Raw genomic sequence first — 15855 nt, 5'->3', positions numbered from 1 at the left:
AAAGGAAACAGAGAAGAAGCCGCAGTGGGGAGGGAAAGGCAGGGAGAGGATAACAGGAAAAGTGCCTTGGAAGCCTAGTGAAGAAAATCAGGTGGAGCTGCAGATTCAAGGCTCAACTCCCAGGATTCAACTCAAATTGCAGACCAGTTTGAATTGGTCAGCAACAGAGCTACAGCCTCTCTGAACATTCAGAGGTTGCTGGCTCAACTGTTGCTGTAAAGTTGATAAGAACTGAGAGCTGATCATTGGATTTGGTAACATGGAGGTTATCAATGGCTTGGCAATGGCAGTTTCACTGAGTGTGTCAAAACTCAGATAGGAATGAGGAAATAGAGACAATCCGTATAGATAACTCTTGATGAGCTCACCATACAACAAAGCAGATACATGAGGAAGTGGAAGACAGGAGGATAGGACATTTTTATTTTAAGACGGGAAATATTCGAGCATGTCTGTATGCTAATGACGGATCCTGCAGAAAGGGAGGAAACAGTGATGTGGCAGCAGTGGAGAAAATTAGAGTAGGAAAGCCTTTAGCGGTGTCAGACAGGAACCCAGTGTTCAGAAGAGGGGTTGGCTTTAGACAGGATCAGAGACAGTTCCCCTTTTGTGGCAGGTGGGACGGCAGAGGGTCACGGGCAGTAGGCTGACTGATCAGGAGGTGGGAAGACATGAAAGTTCTCCTCGGGTTGCTTTTTATAGTATTGTAAAAGAAGGGGAAACGGTCATCATTTGAGAGTGAAGACAGAAGTTGGAGGAGAAAGGTGTCAACAGTTGTCTGGGAAAGAGAATTTTTTAGGGAATGAGCTGGGACTGCCTGGTAGAAGTAAGGGCACCCATGAGGTCGCATGGGTGCAGCGGATCAGTCAGCAGAGCTGTGTTATTCTCTACATTCAGTTCAGAATAATAAGAATTGGATTAAGCCAAAGATGGGGCTTTGCTAGGAAGGCTCAGTGAAAGAGGGAAGGTCAGGTGGCCACAATATATGGAAAGGAATCACTTAGTGATGCTTCAGGGAATCTAACCTGGGCAAGAAAAGAAGCAAGGACCTGAGCTGCTTGAAGGGGAAAAGGTGGGAATTCACAGGAAATAATTTGACAGCACCAGTTAAGTTGAAAATAAGGATGCCCGTGGCATGGCCATATCTTCCAGAAAAAAAAACACACTTATCTGTGCACAGGGAGGTGTTCAAAAATGTTCACTGTAGCATCATTTGAAATTGAAAACAAACAAATGGGAGAACCAAATGCCCATCAACAGAAACATGTGTTTTAAATAATGATGGTATATTCACACCGTATAATAACACGTGGAAGTGAAAATGATGAACTAGTGCTGCAGGCCAGCAGGGACGACTCTCGCATTCCATCAAGAGAAAATAAAAGGAAGTCATAAAGGAATACAGTCTGTATGATCCCAGTAATTATAAGTTTAAAAGCATGCAAAACTAAACAGTATTGTGTAGAGAGATAAAAGAAAAAAATTAATGAGTGAGAATGGTAGTTATTAATACAAAGTTTAGATAGTAGTTATCTAGGGGATATAGTTGGGAAGGCTATGTAATGGGGTTTAATGCTCTTGGTAATATTTTATATCTATAGTTAGATAGTAGATATATGACTGCTGTGTTATTCTTTATATTGTTTGTATGTGTGAAATGATTCTTGACATATTTCAAAATAATAATGATGTTTTAAAATAATGCCAATGGATTGGCAGTATCTGGGAAGTCAAGATAGTGGAGTGGGCACATTAGGGAAAGCCTGGAGGCTGTAATCAGAGACAGGGCACTTAAAATGGGGATTGCTGAGGTGGTGTAGTTACAGATATTGAAAAGCCTTGAGAATATATAGCAAAGGTGTGGTGGAGAAACAAATGAGTGGGCATAAAGGGGTCTGGGAACTCGGAAAGCCAGGGTTTTGGATGGATAATTTATGTAGATGCTGAAGGATGTGAGTAACAGGGCTGGAAGTATAGCACTATTCCTAATGTAAAATAAATTGACAATGAATGTTTATCAAAATGAACTGAATTTCTTCAATAAATTATTGATAATCCTCTTCATTCTAGGTCTCTTTTTAATTTTTCTTCAGTGTAAAGATCAAGGGTTGGTTGAACATTTTTCCACACACACGCAGACACACACATACACACACATCTATTGGACCATTGTGTCCTTCAGTAAAAACTCCTAAGTTATTTACTTCCCATGAGGGAAATAGTTACATGTGGATGTGATGGTATGGCTGACTGTCACCTGCATGCTTATGCCTATGATTTTTTTTTTTTTTTTTTTTTTGAGACAGAGTCTCGCTCTGTCACCCAGGCTGGAGTGTGCAGTGGCGCGATCTTGGCTCACTGCAAGCTCCACCTCCTGGGTTCACACCATTCTCCTGCCTCAGCCTCCTGAGTAGCTGGGACTACAGGCGCCCACCACCAGGCCAGGCTAATTTTTTGTATTATTTTTAGTACAGACAGGGTTTCACCATGTTAGCCAGGATGGTCTCGATCTCCTGACCTCGTGATCTGCTCGCCTCAGCCTCCCAAAGTGCTGGGATGCTTATGCCTACAATTTTAAATGTCAGATGAAAGCATCTTGAATGGAGAGTGAGGAGTCAATGTGATGAGTGAAAGACCACTGGATTATTTGTACTGACCACAGCACCTATTTTTACAAAAGCCAAAAGCCAAACAACAACGACAACAACAAATCCCACACACAAGAGCATGTATGTGTGTTGGTGGCGAGGAGGGGTTGGTGCAGGAGGGAGCATCTGGTCAAAATATATTTTAAAAAGCATATTATATAAAATAAAATGCTCAGAGGGATAAATAAGGTAGTTCTTTTCTTTCATCCAGACTTCTGATCTCCAAATGGTGATTAAGCTTTCTAGATTGGGAAATTCTCTTAATCAGGTAGTCACGGCTGGGTACGGTGGCTTATACTCGTAATACCTGCAATTTGGGAGGCTGAGTTGGGTGGATCACTAGAGTCCAAGAGTTTAAGATGCCTGGGCAACATGGTGAAACCCCTTCTCTACAAAAAACACAAAAATTAGCCGGACATGGTGGCATGTGCCTGTAGTCCAAGCTACTTGAGAGGCTGAGGTGGGAGGATTGTTTGAGCCTAGGAGGTTGAGGCTGCAGTGAGCTATGATCATGCCACTGCACTCTAGCCTGGATGAGAGAGTGAGACCCTGTCTCAAAAAAAAAAAAAAAAAAAATAGGTAGTTGTAAATCAAGGGGTACTTTGTTTCTGAAGCTCTATTCCCTGAATCTATATTTTACTACAAAATCTGGAGATAGATACTGATATGGTTTGGCTGTGTCCCCACCCAAATCTCATCTTGAATTCCCATGTGTTGTGGGAGGGACCCAGTGGGAGGTAATTGAATCATGGGGCAAGTCTTTCCCATGCTTTTCTCATGATAGTCTCATGAGATCCGATGGTTTTAAAAAGAGGAGTTCCCCTGCACAAGCTCACTTTCTTTGCCTGATGCCATTCATGTAAGACTTGACTTGCTCCTGCTTGCCTTCTGCCATGATTGTGAGGTTTCCCCGCCACAATTGGAAAAGTTTAATTTTCCAATTAAACTTCTTTCTTTTGTAAATTGTGCAGTCTCAGATTTGTCTTTATCAGCAGCATGAAAACGGACTAATACAGATACATTTTCACCGACCATGAAGGCCGGCACCTACCACACCTTAACACACAGGTAAGCAGCATCCATAGGCTTATGAAGTCATGGGCAGGAAGGTTGGTTTGAAAATGTGGAAAGCCTTCACATCTTCACTTACCGCCAGCAGCCTCTCAATACTGGAGTTTAGGGCAGCAGATTTCTTATTGGGCTTGATCTATCTGTAATCACACAAGGTGTGGTTCTACACACCAGAGATGAAAAAAGGAGTGAGGGTACAAAAAGCTTGAGTGATTTCCAGTCCCTTGAAGGACTTAAAAGCTTTTCAAATTGATCTCTGAGCTTCAATTGCATCATCTGTAAGATGAGAGTTGACTGATCTATAAGATATATTTTAGTCATAAAATACATTAAATTTTAAAAACGTAACTGGGAGCACCACTGTCAAATAACCCAGGAAATTGATATATAGTATATATGGCTATGCAGACATGTAATTACAGCCGCATGATATAGGATAGTATATGATTGCTAAATTAATGATACACCCACAAGTGCTTGAAAATAAACTTTATGAGTCACACTATCTGGTATGATAAATATTGATTGCATATAACAGTTTCTTGGTAAATATTATACTAGCTTTAAAGATAGTTGAGAAAAGTTTCTAGATAAATACAGCAAAATCTTGTAGGGATTATAAAAACCACTTTCTCTGATACCTCTATATGAAAAATTGTTTTATTTAATTTCTTTATTTATTTGAGACAGGTTCTCACTCTGTCACCCAGGCTGGAGGGCAGTGGCACAATCACAGCTCACTGCAGCCTTGACACCCTGGGTCCAAGTAATCCTCCCACCTCAGCCTCCCAAGTAGCTGGGATTACAGGCACACACCACCACACCTGGGTAATTTTTATATTTTTTGTAGAGACGGGGATCTGCTATGAGGCCTAGGCTGGTCTCAAACTCCTGAGCTCAAGCAGTCCTCCCGCCTCAGCCTCCCAAAGTGCTGGGATTACAGGCATGAGCCACTGCACCTGGCCGAGAAGTGGTTTTTAAGAATGCAAAAAATTCTCTAGCAACAACCAAATAAGGAAAGGGCATAGCATTATTCCATAAACATCAAAGAGTAGAGTCTATAAAAAGAAACAGAAGATTCAGAAGTGCTATGGTTCCGCCTCCGGAAGAAGTACTAAGGAAGGAAGACCACTTCACATTATGAGATTCTCGTAATTCCCTACCATTCTGAGAAAAGTGGACTAAGCCTGATAAGATAGTCTTGGGACAAACCAAGGAAATATTAGTTAAGGAGTAGAAATCTTCTAAAAGTAGGAAGTCAATCCGTGTAGTCTTAAACTAAAGCATATACCTGTAGTTAAAAATACAGTGATCATTTATTGTAATAATTAAGTCTCCAATCTCATAATGTTTTCCACAATAATTTTCTTAAGTTTAGAAGACTCTTTGATGGGGAAGAAATGCTTAATGAAGTTTAGCAACTCTTTCAGTTTAATGTCAGTTTCTTTTTCTTTTTCTTTCTTTTTTTTTTTTTTTTGGAGACAGAGTCTTGCTTTGTCACCCAGGCAGGAGTGCAGTGGTGCAATCTCAGCTCACTGCAACCTCTGCCTCCCAGGTTCAAGTGACTCTCCTGCATCAGCCTCCTGAGTAGCTGGGACTACAGGCATGTGCCACCACACTGGGTAATTTTTTGTATTTTTAGTAGAGATGGGGTTTCACCATGTTAGCCAGGATGTTCTCGATCTCCTGACCTCGTGATCTGCCCGCCTTGGCCTCCCAAAGTGCTGGGATTACAGGTGTGAACCACCACGCCTGGCCTGTTTTTCTTCTATCAAGTTTAAGTAAAATTGTGATTTTTTTTTAAAGTAAGTAGCTTCTATAGAATTATTTTATTTTTAAACAATCATTTGACTTGCTGGTTATTTATCTATAGATCTTTCTATCCATCCATTTATCTAACTGTCCCTAACAAATAGCAGTGAGTAGGCTACATTGCAGCACTTTTAAACAATTTTTTTTTTTTTGAGAGAGAGAGAAAGTCTGGCTCTGTCACCCAGGCTGGAGTGCAGTGGGACAATCTTGGCTCACTGCAACCTCCACCTCTTGGGCTCAAGCCGTCCTCCCACCTCAGCCTCCTGAGTAGCTGGATACAGGCTACTGCACCACCACCACCGGATAATTTTTGTATTTTTTGTAGAGATGCAATCTCACTATGTTGCACAGGCTGGTCTTGAGCTCCTGAGCTCATGCAATCCTCTTGCCTTGGCCTCCCAAAGTGCTGGGATTAAAAGAGTGAGCCACCACATAGAGTCTTTAAACAATTTTGAGAAAATATTTTTAAATTAGAAAGTTTCTAGTACGAAGGCAAATGTCTCACTTCTAGCAGAACAGAAGTTCTGACAACACTGGGACCACACTGCCACTTGGCAATCACCTGCTTTACCTGAGAAATACCTGTGCCCTCCGGATGGGGCATGTCTTCTTCAGTTTGCCACAGTTGCCATCACTCTTATTGTTCTCCCAACAAGGAAAGCATTGGTTGCTATATATCATCTTGCTTGCCCTGTAGTTTAAAAAAAATTTTTTTTAGGGTACAGAAATATTTCTCCATACCATGTGCAAACGCTCAAGGTAGACTGAGAGGATTGAATGAGTCTCCTCACATCAGTCTCAACCATGGAAGTTCCTCTTGACTCCCGAAAGCATTTTAGTTTGCAATACAGGCTTAAAGTGACATCTAGAATGATGTTCACCATGGACCAAACTAATTTTTTTTCCTTGGGGAGATGTGATTTTGTGGGATTTGTTAGTTTCTTCTTTGCTCTTTCCTGCATTACATGATTTTCCTTTATGGTGAAAATGCATCATTTTTAGTTTTCAAAATCGGGCAATACTAAATATATAGACACACACATGCATGTATGTATGAATATACATATGTGTTTATGTAAATATATGTATGTGTATACATAAATATCTATGTGTGTGTGTGTGTGTGTGTATATATATATATATACATATATATGATGGAAAGTGGTGAGGGAAAATTATTCAAAGTACTCTTTTTTCTTTTTTTTTTTTTGAGACGGAGTCTTGCTCTGTCACCCAGGCTGGAGTGCAGTGGCGCGATCTCGGCTCACTGCAAGCTCCGCCTCCCGGGTTCATGCCATTCTCCTGCCTCCGCCTCCCGGGTTCATGCCATTCTCCTGCCTCAGCCTCCCAAGTAGCTGGGACTACAGGTGCCCGCCACCTCGCCCGGCTAATTTTTTTGTATTTTTAGTAGACACAGGGTTTCACCGTGTTAGCCAGGATGGTCTCAATCTCCTGACCTCGTGATCCGCCCGCCTCGGCCTCCCAAAGTGCTGGGATTACAGGCGTGAGCCACCGCGCCCGGCCTCAAAGTACTCTTAGAGAGGAGTACAGAACTCTTGGAGACAGTCTATGTACCTTCCCCTGAGTTAATAAATCAAGATTTTCCATTAGTAATCTTCAGATACACCTCTAGGGAGTCTCCCACATATATATGTAAAAGTAAATGTGACTCATAAATGGGGCATTCATTTATCGGGCATTATGACTTTTCAGGATTTCTAAAACAGCAGCAGAAAAAAAAATGATTTTTTTTAACACCACAGAAGGAAAACTTCTTAAAAAGTGAGATCTATTCCAGGGGAAACCACATCCAGATTTGGGAGCTGTTTCTTCTTTTTTTCTGTAGAAAGACTGATGAGGAACTTCATCTGAATCTATAATGAGGTTTCAGTTAAGTTGTATTTAATCAATCTTCCTGGCAGTTGTGTTTAATTTACAAAGGTGTATCATTTCCCCCCTTCAAATTATTCAATTCAGTCCCCAGACACTGTCTCCAACGTACTGCAAGCCAGGAGATGATGAATGAGCAGAAGGAGGAAAGGTAGCAATTTCACAGCTGTTATACTTTCAAATCGTAGCTTTTCACTAGATTTTTTTCTATTTTTTTAAAACATCTAACAGCATTATTGATGTCTTTTACATTATAATTGACCCTAGCAACTTTAAACTACTCTAACTATACTGAAATAGGTAATCAATAAGGATCACAACACACAAAAGCAACCAAGATTAAAATCGAATATTTTCAAGAAATTATCTGCTTCAAAATTATACCAGCGAATCAAAAGCTCTTTCTTATCTTGAAGGCTATGGTGAGAAACGTAGGGAGTGTTTGGACGGAGGCATAACGTGCTTTGTAATCCAGTCTTTGCATTTCATTTCTGCACTTTCTACCTTGCAGATTGTTTTATCCATTCCTTCCCTGGTTGGCTGAGGGAGGGACTGTGCCTCCCACAGGGTAAGGACTGAATCACTGGTAACTAGTAAATACTAGTTCACATGTACCATAAACTCCTTTTTCTTTTTTCTTTTTTGTTTTAAGACAGAGTCTGGCTCTGTTGCCCAGACTGGAGTGCAGTGGCACGATCCTGGTTCACTGCAACCTCCATCTCCTAGGTTCAAGCGATTCTCCGAGTAGCTGGGCTTACAAGCGCCCACCACTACACCCGGCTATATAACCACCTTTCTGAAAAGACAAATCTTTCTTTGTCCTGAATCAAAGTTTCCCTACAAGCTTTATCACTGCCTACTCTGCTTTTACAGGAGTTCCTTAACTCCCACAATATATAACAAAGAGGAAAGAAATCAAACATTTTTTAACCACACAGGAATATTTTTATTTTAACCATGAAGTAATTCATATATTAATTAACATAATTAATTAAGCTATACTACATTAAGTGTATCTATGCATGTATAATGAACCAATACACGTAAAGCACTTAGTATCTGGCACATATTGCTCAATTCACATTATTATGATGATGATTATTAATATTTTCATTCAACAAATATTTCTTGAGTTCCTACTACATGTCCTGTACTATCCCTACTGTGGGGCATATATCAGCGAATAAAACAGACAAAAATTTCTGCCTTCATGGAGCTTACATTCTAATTAAGAAGTTAAATGTTTAAATAAGTACATTATATAGGGTGCTGGGAGGTGATAAGCCCTATAGAGAAAAAAATTTTTTGTTTTTTTGAGACGGAGTCTCATTCTGTCGCCCAGGCTGGAGTGCAGCGGTGCTATCTCGACTCACTGCAAGCTCCGCCTCCCAGGTTCACGCCATTCTCCTGCCTCAGCCTCCCGAGTAGCTGGGGTTACAGGCTCCTGCCACCACACCAGGCTAATTCTTTATATTTTTAGTAGAGACAGGGTTTCACCGTGTTAGCCAGGATGGTCTCGATCTCCTGACCTCGTGATATAGAGAAAAATTTTAAAACCAAGGAGGATAAAGAGTGCTGGGGGACGGTAGGAGGTGGGTGGTTTGTAATTTTGAATAAGTGGCCAGAGGAGACCTGCCGAGAAGGCAAGATGCCAGCAGACTTAAAGGAACCAAAGGAAGGAGCCAGGAAGGTATCTGAAAGAAATATGTTCCAGGCAGAGGGAATGGCACGTGTGCAGAACAGCGAGGAGGCCAGAGTGGCTAATGCTGAGGGAAAACAGGCAAGAAGTAGGAGATGAATCCCTCTGCATTCTATGAAGGAAAAGGTTGCATAAACGCAACACCCACTGTATTAGTCAGATAGGGCTTCAGTAACAAACACCACAGATGGTGCACCTTAGGCCACAGAAGTTTATTTTCTCACTGTTTTGGAGGAGTCTGAGATCAGGTGTCAGCAGAGCTGGTTCATTCTGAAGCCTCCCTCCTTGGCTGGTAGATGGCACCTTCTCCCTATGTCCTCACATGGGATTCCCTCTGTGTGTGTCTGTGTCCCCCTCTCCTCTTCTTCTAAGGACGCCATTTAAACTGGATTAGAGCCCACTCCCAGGATCCCATTTTAACTGAATTATCTCTTTAAAGACTCATCTCCAAATACGATCATAATCTGAAGCACTAGGGTTTGGGACTTCAACATATGAATGTGGGGGCTGGGTGACGCGGTGCAGCACGGAACACTCAGGGTAACTTTTTCTGTGGCCGCTCATACTGTGGTGGAACCGCCCTGCGAGGAGGCTTCCTTCCTACTTCGCGAGTCTCGTTATGAGACTCCAGTATCAGGTGACCCACTGCTTCACTTCCCTTCTATGGGAATTGCTTAACTGCATATACTTTCTGACTGCTGTCATCAAGGTTGCAAGGGTTCCCAGGGCTCATCACAGGACAAGTTTGGGGTGATGAGTCAGCTATACAAAACAAAGTCATCACAAATCTTTTCCTGAGAAATTGCTCAAAAAGGGTGAGGTGTTAGGTGCTACAAGGCATCTAGCTAAGTTAATGAAACATGTAAATCAAGAACTACCAAAAATTAACTACTATTATCTATGGAAATATCAACATGAATGAAGCATTGACCAGAATAATCACTATGAACTTTCCTTCTTTCAGATAATAAATTGCTTTTTAAGAAGTAAATGTCTATACTCTTCATTAAAATTATTTTTAGGGAGCATGGCCCTCAAAAGGTATTTCTGAAACTGGTATAGTGAGTGACAGAGCTGAATTCAAAGCAAGGTCTGATTCTTCCACATCCATGATCCATAAATCTAGATTTTTTTTTTTTTTTTTTTGAGACTGAGTCTCAGGCTGGAGTGCAGTGGTGTGATCACAGCTCACTGCAGCCTTGACCCCCTGGGGCTCAAACAATCCTCCAACCTCAGCCTCCAGAGAAGCTGAGACCACAGTCATGTACCGCCACACCTGGCTAATTATTATTATTATTATTATTATTATTATTATTATTATTATTATTTTGTAGAGACTGTTCTTGCTGTGTTGCCCAGGCTGGTCTAGAACTCCTGGACTAAAGTAAGCCCCTTGCCCTGGCCTCCCAAAGTTCTCGGACTTACAGGTGTGAGCCACCATGCCCCGCCAAATCTAGATTAATTGTGAGGTAGAAGGTATCAGACCTTCTGCTGGTGGCCCCGCTGGCTTCTGAGGCTGTTTCACAGCAGTTACAGGGAAATTTGACAGGTATTTCTAGCACAGTGTGTAAACTGCAGAAATTCAATAGCAATTATAGGTCCTTTTTTTCTATTATTAACATAGGGAATTTAAATAATCTAGGAGAAGAGATCAAGGTTAAGGGAAAATATTGTGTGATCATGAAAATTATATTTATTGAACATTCATATGCCACTACACAAACATTTAAAAAATGAATAAAGATGGTTCCTGACAAGGTCTTTCCAATAGCTAAATATGGTTAAAATCCATCTTCAGCAGGCACATTACTTTTCATCATATATGCTAGGGAAATCATTTGCAGGAATTAAGATCTTAGGCTGAAATGAAACTATGCAACGGGCAATCAAAACGAGGTGCCTCACCAGACGACCCAGGTGCCAGCAATCTTAACTCATCAGGAATGATTTGTCTTACTTAAAAACTCAGCAGAATCAGAAGAGATTTTTTTAAATGCTTCTGAAACTTTGATGTGACATTTTTTCCATAGGATCCAATTTCCTCGTGTTGTATTTGATCAATGTTGGCAACCCCCTAGGTTTATTAACAGACAGTGTTGACAGGTTAATTACAGGAGGAAATTAGCACACATCAGAGACCTAGGTGATCACTCCTACTCGCAATCACCTTTCATTGTAAGTGACTTGCTGCAGCTTCTCACCCACTCCTGGGGCAAAGGGTTTGGACAACATAGAAACTGCACAAAACCCAGCTGCCTTCCCTAGGGAAGGAGTCTAGCACTGTGTCTTCACTAGACATTTGGCAAAGGCTTCTTTGAGTGCATAAAATATTGAGGATAACTAAAGACAGCATTCTGGTTCCCTAGGACTGCCATAACAAAGCACCACAGACTGGTTGGCTTAAACAATATAAATGTATTATTTCACAGTTCTGGAGCCTAGAAATCTAAACTCAAGGTGTTTGGAAGGCCACGCTTCCTCTAAAGATGCCAGGGAAGGAGCTATTCCAGGCCTCTTTCCAAGCTTCTCAAAATTCCTTGGCTTGTGGCAACATAACTCCAGTCTTCATGTGGCATTCTCTCTCCCTTTCTCTGTCTCTCTCTTTCTCTGTGTGTGTGTGTTCAAATTTCCCCTTTTGGATGGGTGTTGTAGCTCACCCCTGTAATCCCAGCACTTTGAGAGGCTGAGGAGGGAGGACTGCCTGAGTTCAGGAGTTCAAGACTGGCCTGGCCAACATGGTGAAACCCTGTCTCTACTAAAATACAAAAAAATTAGCCAGGTGTGGTGGCGGGCACCTGTAATCCCAGCTACTCAGGAGGCTGAGGCAGGAGAATTGGTTGAAATCAGGAGGTGGAGGTTGCAGTGAGCTGAGATCGCGCCACTGCATTCCAGCCTGGGTGACAGAGCGAGACTCTGTCTCCAAGAAAAAACAAAAACAAACACAAAAATAAATTTCCTCTTTGTACAAGGGCACCAGTCATATTGGATTAGGGCCCATCCTAATGACCTCGTTAACTTGATTACATTTCCCTGTCTTCATATAAGGTCACATTTTGAGGTACCGGGTATTAGGACTTCCACACATAAATTTTGGGGCGGACACAATACAACCCATAATACACCCTGTTACTATCTAATTAATGATGGCTCCAGCAGCTGAAATTGCAGAGGAAAGAGGCAGGTGCCATGCTGTATGCTAAAAATATGGGTTTCAGGGTCACGTAGCCCTTGGTGTGGATCCTGACCTGTTCATCTATGATCTGTGCCCTTAGGGAAGTCACTTGACTAATTGTCCAAAAGCAGTTCATAATTATCTAGTGCATTTTAAGTGATTTTTAAAAATCCATTCATTTTGTACACTTAACAAATATGTACTTTACAAATATTAATTTATATAACCCTTATAACGACTCAAGGGGTAGGTATGGTTGTCACACAGAAGGTGCACAGAAGTTGAGTAACTTAACCTCAGTCACACAACTAGCAAGAAACAGAGGCATAATTCCAAAATAGTAGCCTCGCCCAAGACCCGAGGACTTAACCACTGTACCGTGCAGTAGATCATGCCCCACATAGCTTTGTTCAAATTTTTTTTTTTTTGAGATGGAGTCTTGCTCTGTCGCCCAGGCTGGAGTGCAGTGGCGCAATCTCGGCTCACTGCAAGCTCTGCCTCCCGGGTTCACGCCGTTCTCCTGCTTCAGCCTCCCAAGTAGCTGGGACTACAGGCGCCTGCCACCAAGCCTGGCTAATTTTTTGTATTTTTAGTAGAGACGGGGTTTCACCATGTTAGCCAGGATGGTCTCGATATCCCGACCTCAAGATCCACCCACCTTGGCCTCCCAAAGTGCTGGGATTACAGGCATGAGCCACCGCGCCCAGCTGCTTTGTTCAAATTTTTTTACTGGCTTCCCATTTGACTCAGAGGGAGAGCCAGGTCCTTAGAGTGGCTTATGAAACTGTAGGAGACATCACCCCTGCCAGCTGTGTGATCTCATCTCTGATCACTTCCCCCTCAACACCTCTGCTCCAGCCAAAACACAATCCTGAACACACAGGCGCTCTCTGCCCCAGTGCCTTTGCACCGGTTGTTCCCTCTGGCTATCATGCTTTTCCCCCAGCTTTCATAGGACCTGCTCTAGTTCTCTCCAGTGCCCCCGTGTCATTACATTTTTATGTCACTGATTGATTACCTCCTGATGTCATACATGTTTATTGTTTGCTTGCATATTGCTTCTCTCCCTTCACCCCACCGGAAGCTTCATGAGGATCATGAATAATATAAGTTTTAATACAGGTAATGCAAGTAATTGGGCACTCATGAGCTTCAGGAGTCTTTGTGTGTTTATTCACTGCTGTAATTCCAGCACTTAACATGCAACAGGTATTCAATAAATAGTTGTGAATGGGTAAGTGAATTAATGAATTAGGTGACTATTACTAGGCCTGGTCTGTAGATCATGCTCAATAAATAATGACTGCAAATTTTTTTAGTGTGGAAACCAGAAGTTACTGAAAATAGCACAGAATGAGGTTAAAAACCAAAGGTTCTTAGACGGGGGATTTTTTTTCTTAATATTTAGGAGATGCATGTTGCTGAAATTCACCATGCATCAGGCTTGGGCACAGTGCCTGGGATATAAGAAGCACTCCATAGATGAGGGTTGAGGGAAGCGGGGGAAAGGGAGGGAGAAAGGAGAGGATAGACGGGGAAGGGGAGGTAAAAGAGGAAGACAGGGAAGGGAGGAAGTTTGAACACCTGCTATGTGCTGTGCAGGGTGCCGTGGTGCTGGCAACACAAAGATGAAAAACTGGGCTGAGCCCAAGAGAAACTCTGTGTCTGGTAGCTGGGAAGTCTCCTATGATAGACAGTGCAATATTACAAAGCCACTCTACTGGGTGTGTCCATCTGACTGTCTGCATGGAAGTGTCCTCAGAGTGCTTCCATTCTTCATTCCTCACTTATGAGGGGAAGGGATTTTCTCTGAACCCCTGAACTTCACAACTTCACTTTTTCTTTTTGTTTTTTCAGATGGAGTTTCACTCTGTTGCCCAGGCTGGAGTGCAGTGGTGCAAACTCAGCTCACTGCAACCTCCACCTCCCAGGTTCAAGTGATTCTCCTGCCTCAGCCTCCCAAGTAGCTGGGATTACAGATGCCTGCCACCACGCCCAGCTAATTTTTGTATTTTAAGTAGAGACAGGGTTTCTCCATGTTGGTCAGGCTGGTCTCCAACTCCTGACCTCAGGTGATCCACTCGCCTTGGCCCCCCAAAGTGCTGGGATTACAGACGTGAGCCACTGCACCTGGCCTGAACTTCACATTTTAAGCCACAATTGTACCAAGATCCACGTGAAACTTCTTAGACATGAGTGAACTTCTGAGACATTTTCTATCCTCAGTGATACAGGGTAGATTGCTCAGCCTAATGGCAATTCATTTTCTCATTGCCTTGCAAAAGTCTAGATAAATTATTTTCTGAAGGACTTTTTTTTGTCTCTTCCTGCTGTTCTTAGCAAAGAAAAACAATAGCTTGCCAGGGACTCTGGGTGCCCATGTCACCTCTATAATAATAAACTATCACATGGAAAGGCTGGCAGAGGCAAACTCACTCACTCCATAGGAAATGCATTTTGGCTTGACAATTCCAAATGTTTCAAAGAAAAATAGGCCAAACTCAGGTTATAATGTCTGACTAATGAAAACTATGCCGACTGCCACTCTTCACTGGTCTGAAACCAGAGCCAGTGTTAATGGGTAACCGTTCACAGGGATCCTTCGTCTACCCGACCCCAGCATTCTCCTGTGGAATGTCCTTATCAGCATCAAAAGTCACCACATTCCATACGGATCTTTCTGGGACAGGGAGTGTAAAGCGAAGCTACCATATAAGGTCATTTCCAGCTGCCACAGTGCTGTTTTCAGGGGCAAAGCTCCCTGTGTCAGATCCTTCTCCCACCAAATCCAGGGCAAGATGGAGAGACTTCTTCTGGGATAACATAGTTTAGAGTCCAACCACAAAATGCAGAAATGAGCTGTCACTAATGATGTCTGACATCACTGTGCATTCAACATCTGAAAATGTTTGTCCTTTTTTGGAATCTAGAAAGCCAACCCTTTGGGGCACAGTTCACAAATGCACATTCTGTGTTTACATTCATTACAGACTGTGGATTTCAGAAGGTGTGCCCTATGATGACTTAACTTTCAAAAAAATTGAAAGAAGAGGGAATTCTGATTTCTAGGTAGCTTTCTAGTGACTGTAACTCTTCTGACACGTGGCTAATGCTCATGCTACAGAGGATGGGTCAAGAGAAGAGAGAATGGGAACCAGCACCCATAGTGTTTGAGGTAGGGGGTGGGTGGGTTGAATTTACCTTCCTTGGAATATGTTTTTAAATTTAATACCAAAATGAATTTGCATTCTTGGGATATGTACCAACTCCTTGGTTTATCCAACCAACATTTATCTGTCATGAAAGGACTGGAAAAAAAGAGAAAAGGAACAGGAAGAGAAAAAGTAATCCAGAAATGTCCTAAACGAAGTATCAGGGGATAATTAAGAATGGATTCAACCTAAAATAGTCATTTTTCCATTTCCAACAAGAAAATCAGAAATGCACTCCAAATTATGAAGTAGAATAATCTCTCAAAATAACAAAATATGGGTCTGGCGCAGTGGCTCCCACCTATAATTTTAGCACTTTGAGAGGCCAAGACAGGAGGATCGCTTGAGCCC

At 42.1% G+C, this 15855-nt stretch overlaps 1 protein-coding gene across 2 annotated transcripts in view; it reads right to left on the bottom strand.

Annotated features, from left to right (window-relative positions):
• EDN1 (endothelin 1) overlaps positions 1-15855 on the bottom strand; it is a 121482-nt gene that overhangs the window by 78812 nt on the left and 26815 nt on the right. The window contains exon 3 of one of the 2 annotated variants that reach the window (XM_063812786.1): positions 6103-6222. The gene's annotated coding sequence lies outside the window, so the exon portion shown is untranslated. Of the gene's footprint in view, positions 1-6102; positions 6223-15855 lie in introns of those variants that run through there. The other variant, XM_063812783.1, reaches the window with a different exon arrangement.

This window comes from Pan troglodytes, chromosome 5 (assembly GCF_028858775.2).
Source record: "Pan troglodytes isolate AG18354 chromosome 5, NHGRI_mPanTro3-v2.0_pri, whole genome shotgun sequence".
In the NCBI taxonomy this organism is placed as follows: Eukaryota; Metazoa; Chordata; class Mammalia; order Primates; family Hominidae; genus Pan; species Pan troglodytes.
The sequence above is the reverse complement of the archived record's forward strand: the minus strand, read 5'-3'. Positions and strand labels throughout refer to the sequence as shown.